Consider the following 17,678-nt stretch of genomic DNA (forward strand, 5'->3'; position numbering starts at 1 on the left):
ATTTATTGATTTAAGTTACTGGTTTGATCAAATCTGGATTTATTATATAGTTGTTTGGGTTTTGTAATCTAACTAATCAAGCTACCTGTCATTGCTTGAAGCTTTCTGACAATCAGTTATGCTCTTATCTTTTTTTTTATTTCATCTATAAATTATTTGATTCATGTATCTATTATGTTTATAAATGTTCTTAATAATCACTTTTCTACTTGTAAATGCTGAAATGTTGTAGTAGTATTTTTCTCTTGTAAATATTCAATGTTTCATGAGCTCACATTGATGGTTCTAATTGAAGTGGATCATAGTTCCTGTAATTTGATTCAACATATGCTAGTTCCATGTCTCGTTTATGCATGAGTGACTGGTTTCACTCATTTGGTTTATATTAGCTACATCTATCTTGTTTGGTTCAGTCTTGATCAGTACCTAATCATTTCTTCCATAAGTAATCTCATGAATTTATGCATACCAGTGCATTTCAACTCTATGTTAGGGTTTTGATTTACTGGAACCACATGAAAATTTATTCTAGCTCGTTATAGCAAGACTTATTGAGGCTGGAGTTGTCTAATACTCGTGATTTGTTTTCTTTGTTACTTTTTCTAGTTCTTTTGACTTAAAATTTAACATTTTTGCAGCTTATTTTTTGGAAGCGTATCGTCCTGTTAGAAAAGGGGATCTTTTCCTTGTCAGGGGTGGGATGAGGAGTGTTGAGTTTAAGGTTATAGAAACTGATCCTGCAGAGTACTGCATTGTTGCTCCTGATACAGAGATTTTCTGTGAGGGGGAGCCGGTAAAAAGAGAAGACGAGGACAGGCTTGATGAGGTAGGTTATGATGATGTTGGAGAAGTTAGGAAACAAATGGCTCAGATAAGGGAGCCAGTAGAGCTTCCTCTAAGACATCCTCAACTATTTAAATCTATTGGTGTCAAGCTGCCAAAAGGTATTTTGTTGTATGGTCCACCTGGTTCAGGTAAGACATTAATAGCTAGAGGAGTCGCAAATGAGACAGGAGCTTTTTTCTTTTGCATCAATGGTCCAGAGATCATGTCAAAGCTAGCTGGTGAGAGTGAGAGTAATTTGAGGAAGGCTTTTGAGGAAGCAGAGAAAAATGCACCCTCAATTATCTTCATTGATGAGATTGATTCCATTGCTCCTAAGAGACAGAACACTCATGGGGAAGTTGAAAGGCGCATAGTGTCTCAACTGTTGACATTGATGGATGGGTTGAAGTCTCGTGCGCATGTAATTGTCATTGGGGCTACGAACATGCCAAACACTATCGATCCAGCTCTTAGATGATTCGGTAGGTTTGACAGAGAAATTGACATTGGTGTTCCTGATGAGGTTGGCCGATTGGAGGTTCTTCGCATCCATACTAAGAACATGAAGCTATCTGATGATGTATGTGAACATTACCAATTGCTGTTACCTTGTTAATAGATCTTGCAGTGAATGTCCAAGTTATGAAATTTGATTTATTCAATGCAGGTTGATTTGGAAAGGATTGCTAAGGATACTCATGGCTATGTTGGGGCTGACCTTGCTGCTTTATGCACTGAAGCTGCTCTCCAATGTATCCGTGAAAAGATGGACATAATTGATCTAGAAGATGAATCAATTGATGCTGAGATTCTCAATTCTATGTCTGTTACAAATGAACACTTTAAGACTGCTTTGGGATCTAGTAACCCATCTGCCCTCCGTGAAACTGTAAGTCTTTGCTTTGGTAATTGTAATCATTTTCAGTTAGTTTTTTTCCTTCTAAATATGATTATCTACATGAATTTTTAAAATAAATTGTTGTTGCAAGAATTGAAAATGAGAAATTTGACATTGGTGTTCTTTCTAAATTAAACTTACCTTTTTCAACTCAAGAAATTTTATAGCCTCATGTGCCTGGTTGGTAACTTGTGTTTACTGTCATGTGTCGATGAATGGCCTAAAAACCACTTCTATTTCTACCTTGAGATATGCTGATAGTTTGTTGGGTTTTGATCAGGTTGTTGAAGTACCAAATGTCAGCTGGGATGATATTGGTGGGTTGGAAAATGTCAAGAGGGAAACTGCAAGAGGTAGTTTGCTGGATATGTTTGAGGTTTTATGTCCACCAAGTGTGATTTTTTCTTTCTGATGGTGATATTCTAGGACTTCTACAGTATGTATATTTCTTCTATTTTTGTTCTTTGCTGTAGTTAAGTAGACCAAATGATACTTTTGTTTGACAGATTAGAACAGTGGATGTTTTAACTCAGAAAACTAGGCATTTGAAGGTGAAAAGTGGTGAGATTAGGGAAATGAAAGGCGCAAGAAGAATGGAGCAGTATAGCAAGTTGAACAGATTCTGATTCTTATAATTTAATGTAGCCCCAGCTTGATTTTTGACTCACAATGTTCTACATTGATGTGTACAATATCTATTAGCTTTTGATGTAAAAAGAATATTTGTGTATTTTATGGATACTGTTGTAAGAAGAATATTTATGTAATTTGTGAATATTTGTGTATTTTATGGATACTATTGTAAGAAGAATATTTATGTAATTTGTGAATATTTGTGTATTTTATGGATATTGTTGGAAGAAGAATATTTGTGTAATTTGTGAATATTTGTGTATTTTCTTGGATACTGTCGGTTTTTCACTGTTTGGGAAATCGAATTTGTGTCGTTAAACAATACTGATATTACATCAGTTTTCTACCGCTGTAAAACCGATGTCATTAACTAATATTACATCGGTTGTATACCGCTACCAAAGCTGGTGTTAGTAACATATAATATTACATCGGTTTTACACCCGATGTCGTTAAGTCATACTACACCGGTTTTAACCCGATGTCTAAAATGGCAGACCTTTTACATCGCCTTCATAGACACCGGTGGAAAACCGATGTCTATGAGGGTTTTTGTTGTAGTGGTCGACTGACAATCGGTGTTAGTCCTCGACAGTCCTGTGTGTTATGCGTCGTCGACTGGTGGAATGAATAAAACATAAGCATCCATAGCTTCCCCTTCGATGCCTTAGGCCGACCGGATGCCACATGCTGCACGACATATGCCCTGGTCTCCTGGTGCGGTCATGCTCCTTCAGCCCTCGGCCCTTTGGGTGGTTGATGGATGGTTGATGGTAGGCGCTCGGTCGGCACTGAATGTTCAGTCGATGTCTCCTTTCTTCTGACCACTTGGGCTTCTTCTACATTCATGTATTCGTTGGCATTCTTAAGCATGTGGTTGAAGTCCCTAGGTGGCTTCCTAATGAGTGATCGGAAGAAATTTCCCTCGGTGAGCCCCTGGGTGAAGGCATTCATCATGGTCTCGGACGAGATCGAGGGGATGTCCATGGTCACTTGATTGAAACGATGAATGTAGGCTCGGAGCTCTTCCTCGGGCGCTTGCTTCAGGGCAAAGAGGCTGACACTTGTGTTTTGGTAGCGTCGACTGTTGGCGAAGTGATGTTGGAACGCGGCTCCGAAATCCTTGAAGCTTAGTATCGAGCCGTCCGGTAGCTTTCGAAACCAGTGCTGCACCGATCTGGAGAGAGTCATGAGGAAGACTCTGCACTTCACTCTGTCCCGTGTACTAGTGCAGCGTAGCTTCATTGTCGAACCGATCCAGATGATCATTTGGGTCAGTCGACCTGTTGTACGTCCCGATCACCAAAGGGGTGTAGTGTCGGGGCAGAGGGTCTTATAAGATCCCCTCTGAGAACTGCCTGTTAATCCATTTGCGAGATGTGTTACTTCGGGGTGCTTTACCTTCACGTGTGTCCCAAATGGGAGCATCGTCTAAAGACGATCCTCGCTCCTGAAGCGCTTGGGCTATTTCCGAGGGGGTTTGAAATAGAGCTCGATGGAAGGGGATCGGCACGGGAGGCGCTTCCCCTTGAGTGTCGGTCGACCGTCGGTTCTGCCCCCATACGGAGAGTTGCTACGCTCGATCTTCTTGCCCTGCTCACCTGTCGGTCACCGATGTTGTAGGCTGCGGCGCCAGCCGATCGGCTAGCGCCTATTATTATTGTTTCTCGATCATTTTCATTGCTCGTTCTTGCACGAGTATCTCTAGCTCCTCCTAAGTGAGTGTCACGGTGGTTAGTCATCCAGCGTCTTCCATCTTGTCGGCTTGGATGCAGGTGATGTTCCCACCAACGGTGCCAAATATGATCCTATCCGAAAGTCAATGAGATGGATGCTGGGGATGTGGCGCTCTGTTGACCTCCGGTGGACGTCGCTCCGACCTACAACGACATAAGCAGCATCAGTGCCGAGCCAGGGAAGGAGTCTCCGGCGATGGCCCTCCGACGCTCATGTCAGTCTCCGGCAAAGCAAGAGGAAGAAGAAGCAACGAGAACTGTAGCGCAACAATAAATATCATATGTAACACATACCTCTACTGATGCTTAGACCCCCCCTTTATATAGAGCTTCGGAAGCGCGTGTGCATGCTTCCCAAGATGAGCACGCATCTTAAAGCTTTCCTTGAAAAGACGTGTCGGTAAAGTGTCCTTGACATAGTACCTTAACAGGCCAAGCATATCTCTGAAATGACAATGGAAGCTTCCGTCGTACGATCCTCTATCTAACCATGCCACCTGTCAGCGACACTAGCTCCCAAAAGGATGTCAAAAGATATCCTACTGTGTCTATTCTTGGCCGAGCAGAATAGTTGCTCGGCCAGAATTCTGCTATCTATGTGTTGTCTGCTATCGCGCCGAGCGGGATAGCCACTCGGCTGGAAGTCCACTGTCCAAGTATTGTCCGTTGTCAGGCCAAGCGGGATAGCCGTTCGGCCAGCAACCCACTGTCCACATGCTCTATTGCTGGGTCAAGCGAGATAGCTGCTCGGTGGGAAGTTCACTATCTACTTGCTCGGCTGATGCCGAGTCTACTGCTAGGCCAAGTGGGGTAGCCGCTCGACCAAAGTTAAAATTTATCGGTGTCAAGTCTTGCTGTCTGGCCAAGCGCTGTAGCCGCTCGGCTCGACTTCTGCACATCGTCCCTTGAGCGCCGTGTTTGAATGCTTCGCCCGACCGACCGATGCCCGATAAGCGTTGACCTCCTTGGCTTTGACCTCCTTTGACCTCCACCGTGGCAGCGAGATGGGGCCCCTCATCATCACCGCATCATAAACTAAACTGATTTTTGATAAAAACCGAGTAACGCACAACACAGTCAACGTCGGAAAATGTGACTTTTGGCGACGCTTGGAGCGTTTCACATCGCTAAAAGATAGAAACATTAGGAGGGAATTTTTCCATATTTATTTTGTATCATTTAGCGATGCATTAATATGCGTAGCCAAAAGAAGGCATTCGGCGATGTGCACACGTCTCCATGTCGCTAATAGTAGTGGAAATTTGTTCTACCTCAAATTGTGGTAATTTGGCGACGTAAAGACATTAAGTGTCGCTAAAATAAAATCTGGGAATAAAAATTTTTCAGATATGAGAAAAGACCTCGCTCCAACCCCATCTATGAAAAGCCCTCACTCAATTTGTTATAGTGAGGTTGTGAGGTCAGAACTCACTTGTGAAGAGGTTGGACCTTGTCCAAAGAGCTCACTGTAAAAATAAGGATTTTAAAGATTGATCTTTTTTAAACGAAATTAAAATTTATTTTAAATTTTAATAAATCATAAATCAACATATTAAAAATGAGCTAATTTTTTTAAAATTATAAATCAAAATAAATACCATTTGAAAACATATCTTGAATGCGGTCATGGATCGAAGACTTTGGTTCAACATTATCGCAAAGTTGTAAGTTTTATTTGAAAATAAAATTTCTTATGACAATTTATATGATAATAAATTGTTTCATTTCTTAAGGTTGATCGTATGATGAGAGAGATTCTGAGTGTGATCGACACCTTCGAGAAATTCTTTCACAAAGGAGGACAATGGAAGAATGATTGGGTTGCACAAAAATATGTAAGTATCTTTTTTATTAAGGGTGAGTATTGAAAACATATAAGTATCTTTTATACCCTTCCCTTCTATTTCTTATGATGCATGTTAAGCTATTCATGTTCTATTGACTATTGACTATTGACATATGACAATATACGTTGTTCCATTTTTGTATCCAACCCATTGATGGACCTAGAGATTTCGGATTGGACTCATTTTAGGTCCTGTAGATTTCTAAGACTGCAAGGAGTCCAACGGTACTGTCCATCACATATTTTGACTTCTCCAAAGGTGTTAAAATGTTATAAAAAAGATACGTTAAACTCTAATCCCGTGGGTCTGATATGAAATCATATCAGGTTCATATTATGCTTTGCATGCATGCATATCTCCTAAAGAGTAAGGAAAGAGACGATGGGAGGAAAGAGAAGAGAGGATGCGTGCATTGCAGAAAGGGAAGAGAAAAGAAATTGCATGCATGAAAAAGAGAAAAGAGATTGACAAATGATTGAGAGGTAGAACGGAAAGAATAGAAAATTAAGTACGTTATTTGGTAAATATCAGAGTATAGTATGCCTTTTGGTCAATTCATAAATCTAAGTGCGCCTTATGGTAATTTACCGAAGAATATTTACTTTCCCATCCATACTACTAATAGCAGCTGAAGCTTCTGGATCTAAAAGTCACAAAACCAAATCCTCCAGACCTTCCACTTTCCCTATCAATATGCCAATCTGTCTCCTTTTGGCCCACAAATGAGGATCGCCCAGTTTCATTGCTATAGAATAGTACCTAAGGAATACTCCATGCAATAAAATTTCACAATGTTCAAACACCATCAGTTGTTTATGCAAAAAAATGTATATTTTCTAGTAATTCCCCTTGTGCTGACAGAGATAAAGATTGTTCAAAGGTTTCTAGCATCAATATATTCTCATTCAAACATTATATTCAATGTGCCTGGAACAAGTTAACTCTGACAATTTGTTATAGGAACTAACTAACATTAAAATAACTAGTTTTCCATCCAATAGTTTTAAAAGTACAAGGAATTCCACTTCCTCTAACATTGGCCAACAAGCATAACTTCTCATATTCAGTCTTTCCATTAGAAGTCTAACTAGAAAGCTTTCTTGAACAATGTTGAAGACAGAATTTGATATGCTCAGATTCTTACACCTTTCAATGGTTTATAACAAACTGACATTGTTCAACCTGAATGCTCTCAAAATAATTGAAAGATCAAGAAAGAAACTTGTCTCGCATGACATATGGCATGAAATGTTTCTCTTGTTCATCAAACTCACAAACATGCAAGTACCAACTGCAAGTTCTTCTGCAATCTATATTCCATTGCGTATAATGGAAAGGGGGGAAAAAAAGGAAAATCTAGGATCTGAATATGAAAACAGATTGTTAATAAAAAAAAGTTTGTATCTTCTCCTTGATCAAACTACAGATTGGAAAACTTTAGAATTCTTAAGAGCAGGAAGAACTCTTTCCTACAATAAAAACCAATCACAGATACACATGAATTAAATAGGAACTGTGAAATTGATTTCCAAGAAAAAAATAAAGTGTCACACCAACCAATTAAGTATCAAATAAATTCTCTAATTAAAAGGAATTTGACATTCTTTTAAATTTTCAAAGTCTTCAATGATAGCTTCTATGCTTATATTTCTAACAATTTCTCTCTCAATATATGCTATTAACACATCTGAGAGAAAAACATCCTCTATTTTGCTCCGAAATCTTATTTTCACGATATTTATAGCAAAAAATGATCATTCTTTAGTAGCAGTGGAAATCGGAAGAGTAAGCACAAGTACAATCACTCTAACAATGAGGTTGAACAGATTTGTTAGTCTTCACTAACCATTGATATAATTCTGAAATGGTTGAAAATTTTTTGTAGTCAGGTCCTTTGACTACAATATACTCATAATACTTCAATTGCATCTCCAATTGCTCTTTTATATCTCTTGTAAAATCTTGGGAATGAAAATTTTCAACTAATTTACATATATCCATAACTCTGAAAGACTCCATCACATTTTAAGGATTTAAGGAATTACTAAGACTAAGCAATTCCATAGCATCATCACTAAGCACCCATTAATTTCTTGCAACTGTGAATCTATAGAGGCATAAAAGAGGTCAACCTAATAATAATGTTCAATGATGAAATTGTCTTGATGAGCTCAACTCGACCTCATATGCTAGTATATAGAGCATTGAAATCAAGAATATCAATATTTCTAAGTTCATAAAAGGATTTCACTTTTGCAAGCAAATCAGTCCACTTGTTATCCCTCATCGGTTGAAGTAAATTCTTGATAGATAATACAAGTTCTATTACATTTATAATATATATCCTGAGACTTACTTTATAAAGCCTAACAAAGGATATCTGTGTTCCACATAATCTCTTTCATAAGATGCAAGATGAATACAAAATCAAAAGAAGCCATTTCATTATAAACAGATGTTGCATCTTCTCATTGAGAAAGAAGTCCATCATCCATAACCTTAAGCAATACCACATACGATGCACCAAACATCTTAATTAGGCCTTTCAACTATCTCAAATGAGAAGTGTGTATCAGCAACTCATTGTAAAATACCTATCTGATTAAGTCCATGCTCTGTCTCAAGTTCATTTATAGCAATCAAATGTGCAATGTCATCTGCATGAGCATTTTTCAATTCATCATTATGTTTACATAAAAAACCAACAATATTAACTATAAAAGTTAATCTATCAAAAAATTGATGAATAGATGTCACATTTTTTGATGCTGCAATTAAAGCCAATTATAATTGATGAGCAAAACAATGAACATAGTAAGTACTTTTATAATCTTTTATTATCAAAGCTTGCAACCCATTAAACTCGCCACTCATATTACTAGCACCATCATAGCTTTGACCTCTAATATTTTGAGCGTTTAAATTATAGTAAGCCTAAGCAGAATATATAGCATCCTTTAAAGTCTAAGTCGCATTATCAAATACATGAACATTAGATACATGAACAAGCCCAAAAAAATGTTGAATGAATCCGTTAGTATCCACAAACCTCAATACTATAGACATTTGATCTCTTTTTGACTCATCTGGGGCTTCATCGACAATTATGCAATACTTGGCAACTCCAATTTCATCATGAATTATATTTTTTACTCTAACTGAAAGCACATGAAGTATTTGTCTTTGAATATCGTGACTTGTATACTGCATTTTTTAGAGTTTTCACAATTACCTTGGAAAGTTCGTCATTATACATGGTTAACACATTCAAAAATTAAAGAAAATTACCATGATTAGAAGAACTAAATTTCTCATCATGGCCTCTAAAGGAAATTTCTCGAAGTGCAAACAACAACACCACATGTATGTAAGCCTTTAACCAAAGATGATTAGTTGCAACTTATTCATCATTAAAATTGTCGAATCTCCTTGATATATGTTGTGCTAGGTTTATCAAATCCTCATATGCCTTTTTAGCATTACGATGAGGTGAAGATACATTATCTTTCCCTATATGACTTAGGAAAGCACAAGCTTTTCCATTTCAAACTTTCTTCCAAATATCAAATCCATCAACAGTAATTGCAATTTGATTTGAACATCCTGATGGCTTGTTGAAGATAAAACACGAAAAGCAATATGGTTTATCTTTAACTGGTGAATACTCCAACTAGGGAAATTGTTCATACCAAGTAGACTGAAATCTTCAAGTGTGCTTAATATTTTTATTTAATTGATATTCTCGAATAATAGGTTGATATGCATTTAAATTCAAATAACCTCGTCGAATTTCCTTTCGTTGGTTAGGATGATATTTCCAAATTTGTCGACTTAATCTTGGATCATGCTCTAAAGAATCAAGATCAACCTCTTTAGTTTTTATATTTTTGAATCTTTTAGGAGGAATTTCATATGGAAGATCATTATTATTTGAAAGATCATTATTATTTGATCTTGTTGATGGAGTTACGGAAGTAGCTGGATCAAGTTCATTTATTCTCTTCCTTTGAAAAAACTTATCAATTATAACAGTTTTTCCCATTTGGAGCATATGAAGCCTTTAATAATAAAAAACTCAAATTATTTCAAATAAGTGAATAATGTAGGGAGATCGGTGGCTTGCTAGAAGGGGGGTTGGATAGACGTGCCCCCCAAATCGTTCGGTTCCTAGGTATTCGTTAGTGCGCAAGCGGAAATACAATAACAAATACTAATACGAATACAAATATAAACAAGAAAGAAATGCAAACCGCTAATACGTTCGTTTACGTGGTTCGGAGATAACTTGCTCCTACTCCATTGCTATCCGTAAGGTGGACGATCCCTCAATTCGTCGGTGGATTAGTCCCCGGAAGCTCCAGCTAGATCAAACCTCCTTGTGGGTGGAGAAACCTCACCACAACATTCACCAAAGAAACTTGGACACAAGGGAAACCTTGAGCACTTAGTGACTACTATTTAGGCTTTAACCAATTCTAATTTCGTCACCTTGGCCGACCATCCCAAGATCCTTCTTATAGAGCTTGGAAGAAAATAGCCTTGCTATTTTACCGTTACCAGTCGACTGATCCTTACACCAGTCGACTGGTGCCAGCCCAACGACACTCCAACGGCTCTTTACCAGTCGACTGGTCCTTGCACCAGTCGACTGGTGCCAAGCCGTTCGAGCACAAAAGCTCTCTGTGCTCACCACCAGTCGACTGGTCCCAATACTAGTCGACTGGTACAACCCTACACTTAGGGTTTCCCACCTCGAGTACATTTCTCTCGCACTCGGACCCTCACGACTCACTTGACTGTTTTTTGCAGCTTTGACCTCTTGCCTCCAAGCCTACTCCCTTTGGCTCTCGTCCCCAATGCCATCCTTCGCGTATGCCTTGAAGTCGCTTCCCTCGGCCCTTGTCCTTGCTGCCTTGTCCACGGTCCCTCAGATGCATACAAGCCCGCGGCTCATCCCCAATGTCATCCTTCACCGGACCCGAAGCCATCAACCTAAGTCACATGTATATCTTGCAGTCCTGCACAACTCAAGTATACATATCAAATACAAGGGTGAACCTAACTTAAACCCTTTGCCCAAATACCGAAACACATGGTCCCATAGACCATTGGGATTGCTTCAACAATCTCCCCCTTTTTGATATTTGGCAATACGTTTAAGTTAGGGAAAACATATAGAAAATAAACATGCTAAAAAGAAACAATGGACTTATATTGCCAAGGCTACACACTTGGACTTACACTACCGAATAAACTTACGTTGCCAAGGCTACACACTTGAACTTACACCGCCGAATGGACTTACGTTGCCAAGGCTACACACTTGGACTTACATCGCCGAAACAAAATGCAACATGCATTGGAACCTATCCCAAGGCTCCCCTACACCTAAGCTCCCCAATGAGCTAGGATTTTACCACAGGGATATTTACGAACCTATCAAAAGGCTCCCCCTACACAAAGGCACTTAAGGTTTTCCCAACTAAACCTTACTTCTCCCCCTTTGCCTAACATCCAAAAAGTTCTCCAACAATATACCAATTGTTGAAAACTTATCATCCAAACTGACCTTAAACTCATGTATTTATCCCCCATGGATCCCATACATATAAATGAGTTGACACGGTCAAAATTAGCACTAAAAAACACTTCCAGCCTGGTATCAGTCGACTGTCCCTTGGTACCCGTCGACTGCCCCCTTTGACACAACCTTACAGAAGCATTTTGTGGTCGAAAAATACTATTACCAGTCGACTGGTATCTGCACCAGTCGACTGGTACCCTATTTCTGTAAAAATCAACCTTTTCAGGTCAACTTCAGAAATGCACCAGAAATTCCATAGACCTCCAAAAATCTCCAAATTTTGTGGAGAGGTCTATTGTACCTTTGTCTACTTGGGAAAAATACATTACAAAATGTATCTATCACCAATCTCAAGATTGACATAAAATCCAAAACTAGCTAAATTGTTCAATTGAACCTTGACCTAAAGTCCTAGTTTTGACTTCCTCTTGATGTATTTGCCCATACCAACCCATAATGAATCCCTAGCATTGGTTTATATGGCATCTATACATCCAAAACCAATTATCATGGTATATGACCCCAAATGTCATATTTCTTGCATGGAACACAAACCATGTGTGCCAAATCCCTAGGTTTGAGACTCAAGTCCGTCTCCAAACCATTTGGCACACTCCATGGATCCTCTAGACTCCCAAGTAGTACGCACCTAAGATCCATTTGCCATGGGTCCCAAATTGACTCTTTGAGCTCCCCCTAGAGCCCTTAGCCTTAGCCACCTCCCTAGGTGACTCATCCACAATCGCTAGGCCACATCGATGCACCTCCGGTGACACTTGGCCTACAAAACTAACCTTCTTAACCTTGGACACCTTGTCCTTGGTTAATTTAATATTAAATTTAAATGACTTTCTCTTTCCATTTATTGGCTTCTCCTTGTTATAGTCATATGCAATCCTAGCATAAGACTTTCCCTTAGCCTTGGAGACATTAGATCGGTATCCCAAACCCGATCTATCATTGTTGGGTCTTTGACTACCCAATACCATACCTAGACCCTTAGATCCAACATTGAATCTTTCTAGGATTTTCTCCAATTTATCAAGCTTTGCCTTCAAAGCTTGATTTCCCTTTCTAGGTTTCTAAACCTAGAGTTGATATGCCCACCTTGGACATTCCTAGACCTACCCACTTTTCTAGGCATATGTCTCCCATTCTTGGGATTAATGCATTGGGTCTCCTTAGCTCTATCGTTTCTAGAGTTATCATGAATTGGTCTCCTAGGGTTTTGATCTACATTAACCCTTCTTCTATCATGATATCTAAAGCCAAAATTATGCATGGGTAAATAATAACAATTATTTCTAGCATGCATGGATGAATTTAAATTTAACTTCAAATTTAAACTAGGGTTTACCTTACCCTTTTACCTTTGGACCTTCCCCTTGACATGAGCCTCCATTCTTCCTCCACTTCTTCTCCTTCTTCAAATGCGCCAACTTTTTGATCTCTTTCTTCTTTGGGCATTTGGTGTGGTAATGACCCCGCTCACCACACGTGAAGCACACTATGTGCTTTTTCTCCTTCTTCTTCCTACGACTCAAACTAGATTCAAAATGAATTGAATTGAGTTTAGGAGATACCTTCTTCTTACCCATAGGACATCTACTCTTGTAGTGTCCCCTTTCATTGCACCCGAAGCATATTATGTGGTCCTTTGACTTGACTTCGGTGTAGGTGCTTGCTAGGTTGACTTCTTCCAAGATTTCTTCTTCTTCTTCTTCACTTGTCTTGGATTCTTCTTCAACCTTTGAGAATGTCTCCTCATCCATACTAGTGGATGACCTTTCTTCATCCTTCTTCTCCTTTGATGTTGAGCATGGCTCAACTTCCGGTTGCTCCACCTCCTCTTCTTGAGCTATTAAATCCATCTCCTTGGGCTCTTCCTCTTCTTGTGTAGGCAAAAGTTCTTCTCCTAGAACTTTCTTCACTTTGCTCCACAATTCGTGAGCGTTCTCGTATTTACCTACACGACTTATCACATCATTAGGCAAAATATCAATCAAAATAGATATTACCTTTGAATTTGCCTTTGCCCGTGTGGTTTGCTCCTCCGTCCAATGTCGTGGTCGGAGCTTCTTCCCTTTCTTATCCTTCGGGACTTCAAATGGCTCTTCCACCACCATCATTGTGTCCCAATCCGTCTCGAAGAAGTTCTTCATCTTCACCATCCAAAAGGTGATGTCCCATAAGCTTCCTCCTTCATACTTCGGCGGATTAATCAAGCCGGTCATCTTCTTATCTTCCTCGGTGGTTAGTCTGATGGAGAGCGGCCTGGCTCTGATACCACTTGTTGGGAGATCGGTGGCCGGATAGAAGGGGGGTTGGATAGACGTGCCCCCAAATCATTCTCTTCCTAGGTATTCGTTAGTGCGCAAGCAGAAATACAATAACAAATACTAATACGAATATAAATATAAACAAGAAAGAAATGTAAACAGCTAACACGTTCCTTTACGTGGTTCAAAGATAACTTGATCCTACTCCACGGCTATCCGTAAGGTGGATGATCCCTCAATCCGTCGGTGAATTAGTCCCCGGAAGCTCCGGCTAGCTCAAACCTCCTTGTGCGTGGAGAAACCTCACCACAACACTCACCAAAGACACTTGGACATAAGGGAAACCTTGAGCACTTAGTGACTACTAATTAGGCTTTAACCAAGTCTAATTTCGTCACCTTTGCCGGCCATCCCAAGCTCCTTCTTATAGAGATTGGAGGAAAATAGCCCTGCTGTTTTACCCTTATCAGTCGACTGATCCTTACACCAGTCGACTGGTGCCAGCCCAACGACACTCCAACGGCTCTTTACCAGTCGACTGGTCCTTGCACCAGTCGACTGGTACCTAGCCGTTCAAGCACAGAAGCTCTTTGTGCTCACCACCAGTCGACTGGTCCCAATACCAGTCGACTGGTACAACTCTACACTTAGGGTTGCACTCGGACCCTCACGACTCACTTGACTCTTCTTTGTAGCTTTGTCCTCTTGCCTTCAAGCATACTCCCTTTGGCTCTCATCCCTCGGATGCATTCAAGCCCGTGGCTCGTCCCCAATGCCATCCTTCGCGTATGCTTCGAAGTCGCTTCCCTCGGCCCTTGTCCTCATTGCCTTGTCCACGGTTCCTCAGATGCATACAAGCTCGCGGCTCGTCCCCAATGTCATCCTTCACCGGACCCGAAGCCATCAACCCGAGTCACATGTGTATCCTGCAGTCCTACACAACTCAAGTACACATATCAAATACAAGGGTGAACCTAACTTAAACCCTTTGCCTAAACACCAAAACACATGGTCCCACAGACCATTAGGATTGCTCCAACAAATAATAATTAATAATAACAATATTAAAACAATAAATAATAATAACATCATAAAAAAAACACCATGCTTTTTATCATTTCATTAAATATTAAATCAACAATAAAAAAAATTCCAACTTCAACTATTTAACCATTTAAGCACTTTAATTTCTAAAATCATAACTCATAAGATTTGATTAAAATGTCTAAAATTAATCATTCAATAAGGGAAAAATAAACAAACTCAAAGAATGTAACTAAAGAAAAGGAGAAAAACAAATTAAATCAAGCAATCTAGTAAAATTATGTACTTTAGACCATTCAAAATAAGCTATAAATCATAACAATGCAGAGAACTATAGGTTGCTTCAATGCCATGGGCCCACGGTAACTAAATAGGACCATTGAATACTAATGGATCATGGATACCAATTAGAAATTACAATATAATATTTGCATGTCAGCATGTGTGTGCATACACTACAACAAAAACCCTCATAGACATCAGTGGAACAACAACGGTTTTAAGCAAAAACCGATGTCTTTGAGTATTTTACACCGGTTTTTCCAAAAACCGGTGTCTATGAGCGCAGATTTTAGCTCATAGACATCGGTTTTTAGGCGATGTCTATGAGCGCCCTTTTTTTCATTAATAGACACCGATTTTAACATCGGTTTTATAAAACCCGGTGTTAATGAACCAAAATAAAATATTTTAATTTTCCCACTAGTCAAAATTTGCAACACTGTGAAGTTCCCTCCAAACCTAAATCTATATCGCGCCCCTTCCTCCGCACGACCATCTCTTTCGCCTAAACCTAAACCTAAACCTCCGACCATCCGACCATCTCTCTCAGCCTAAACCTAAACCTCCGACCATCTCTCTCAACCTCATCTCCCTCTTCCCCCCTTCCTAGATCGACGCCCCTTCCTCTCCCGATTAGGATCAAGACACGACGCCCTTGCTTCTCCGTCCAACCACATCGTATCTCCTCCAACTCCTCCATTTGGTTGAGAAGAGGAGGCCTGGTATCTCCTCCAACCACACTGCATCCTTTTTTGACTTTATCTTTTCTGAGATCTGGTATCTATTTGGTCTTTGTTCTCTGGAAATGAAAAATGTAGCTACGATGTGTTTTTGTGCTGGGGTTTTAAGAAGTTGCGCTGCAGTCTAAGGTGACCACCAAAGTCTACTTCGAGATCAGCATCGGCAACCCGGTGGGGAAGGATGTGGGCAGGATTGTGATAGGGTTGTACGGGGATGATGTCCCTCAAACCGCAGAAAATTTTCGTACTCTTTGCACAGGTCACTTCATCTTCTCTTTTGTTTCTTTTGATTTTGTTCTTGATTTTTTTCTCCACCCAACAGATTTTTGTTTCGTTTGATTGGTCAAAGTATTTGCATTATGTGACTATTTTGATCAGGTGAGAAAGGCTTCGGTTACAAAGGATCTGCATTTCATCGTGTGATCAAGGATTTCATGATCCAAGGAGGAGACTTTGACAAGGGAAAAAAATAAGAACCCTCTGTAACACTAACCTAACTTTATTACTATTTTATTCTCCAAATTCTTAACTAAGGTTAAATTTTGAACAAATGTTGATTTGCCCCTTTTTGTAAATTTTAGGCAATTCATATAAATAAGGAGAATTCTAATAAAATATGAAATAGTAGCTTCTATCAATGATTAAATAAAAAAATGTTTTTTTTAATTGTTTTTTGTTATCTGGAATCTTGATCCTTCCCTCGACAGTCAAATGAAGTCGAGAGGTTATCACATTTCTGTAGTCATAGTAGTTTGCATGCCATTGGCGATCAATTTATCAGAGTACCTAAACTTGATTCTATTTAAAATTTTGTTCTTAACTACTGTGTTTTCACCTAATGCCTGAGTAGTTCAATATTTGAGATCTCGAATTCCTTTGAGGTGCATCTTCAATTGGCCTTCCTATTTAGCAAATGATTTCCAGGTTATAACTGCATGACGAAAGCACTCGACGTTATGTTAGCTCGATCTTGGGCTAACATAAGTTCTTTTACTTGGACGCAGGTGGAGACATGGAGCTGCCGGAATGGTGCAAACTGCTGCCCAAGATCGAGCTCCATGCCCACCTCAATGGCTCCGTCAGAGATTCAACCTGCTGTGAGATCTCGCCCATCTCTTTCCCTACTAACTAACTCATCTATCCATACCTAGGGATCTGCCATCGAAACGTCCGTGCTATCATTTCATACTCTCTCTGGATCACTCACTGTATGCCGTGGGACTTGTCGATGTACAAGTATTACATCATCGGCCACCCATCGTTGAAATGATTCTAATTCCTTGTTCCTGTCGGACCGATATGTATGACTTTGATGGGTTTTAGGTTCTTCTACAAGTCTGAAAAATGTTTCCTTTATACCATGGAATTTGAGGAGTAATATTGAATACTTGAGGTGGACATTATTTGGAAATTCTTCAAGGGAGATTATGTCCGTCGGAATGGCTGCCTGCGAAAACCTAGCCATGGCTTGGATAATTCCCTATTTCACATAGCATTGTGCATTTGCCTTTTTTTTAATTACTGAATTAGTGATAATGAGCATTTTGCATACTATGGGAGTTCACCTGAAAAAGAAACTATATTTAACTAACGGATGAAGACAAGAAAAAAAAACAGTTATGACAAACTTGCCAGATAATATGGTAGGGTGTTTAGCTGATGTTTCTCGTAAGATGCATTCATGGAGTTTATACTATGGTGGCTGCGCTAATCTCATTTCTTTAATATACAATGTGGCATTGACCCATACATACATTGAAAAAAATAGGTTGAATTCTCTATTTGATGGTTTAACTTAAGAATTTGTTCT

At 39.4% G+C, this 17,678-nt stretch overlaps 1 pseudogene; it reads left to right on the forward strand.

Moving 5' to 3' along the window:
* The first annotated feature begins 279 nt into the window (after positions 1-279).
* On the forward strand, positions 280-17,000 carry LOC122031272 (annotated as a pseudogene).
* Positions 17,001-17,678: the final 678 nt, after the last annotated feature.

This window comes from Zingiber officinale, chromosome 11A (genome assembly GCF_018446385.1).
Source record: "Zingiber officinale cultivar Zhangliang chromosome 11A, Zo_v1.1, whole genome shotgun sequence".
Classification (NCBI taxonomy): Eukaryota; Viridiplantae; Streptophyta; class Magnoliopsida; order Zingiberales; family Zingiberaceae; genus Zingiber; species Zingiber officinale.